Below are 500 nucleotides of genomic sequence, written 5' to 3'. Positions count from 1 at the left end.
CTAACGGGCTCAGCCAGGACCGCAGGCTCTCTGGTCAGTGTGGACACCCCTCACGGCTCTGGGACCTGAGCTACGGCCTCCCCAAGGCAGGAGGGCAAGCCTCCGCTCACCCGTCGCCCCCCGCCCCCCGCCCCAGGCCAGCTTTTCTCTCAGGCACCATCACAGCCCCTCGGAGAAGCCCCAAGCCTTCTGCTGGACCCCAGCAGGGACAGCTGTCGAGCAGCTAATGGATCTGTCTCCATCGACAGACAGGTACTCCCCTGCCCAGCGCCCACACCTGCCCCGTCACGTGTGCTCCCGACAGCACCTCTGGACTCTCCAAACGGTTGGGGGGGCCTGTCCATCGCCTGCCTCTCACCACCGCTTCCCTCGAGCACCTCAAGGCCTCTCTCTAACAAGGCTCCTACCTAAACATAGAAATGGCACCTAGAATTACAGAAGCAGATTCGGCCCAGACTGGCCGGGGGCTGCCGTGTGCACGTGCTCGCTGGGCACCACTC

At 64.4% G+C, this 500-nt stretch overlaps 1 protein-coding gene across 1 annotated transcript in view; it reads right to left on the bottom strand.

Moving 5' to 3' along the window:
- Positions 1-500, bottom strand: part of CBX2 (chromobox 2) — a gene marked incomplete at its 5' end in the record, with an annotated part of 5,570 nt that overhangs the window by 4,097 nt on the left and 973 nt on the right.

This window comes from Myotis davidii, unplaced genomic scaffold (assembly GCF_000327345.1).
Source record: "Myotis davidii unplaced genomic scaffold, ASM32734v1 scaffold211, whole genome shotgun sequence".
Lineage (NCBI taxonomy): Eukaryota > Metazoa > Chordata > Mammalia > Chiroptera > Vespertilionidae > Myotis > Myotis davidii.
Note: the sequence above shows the minus strand (reverse complement) of the source record. Positions and strands in the feature narration are given on the sequence as shown.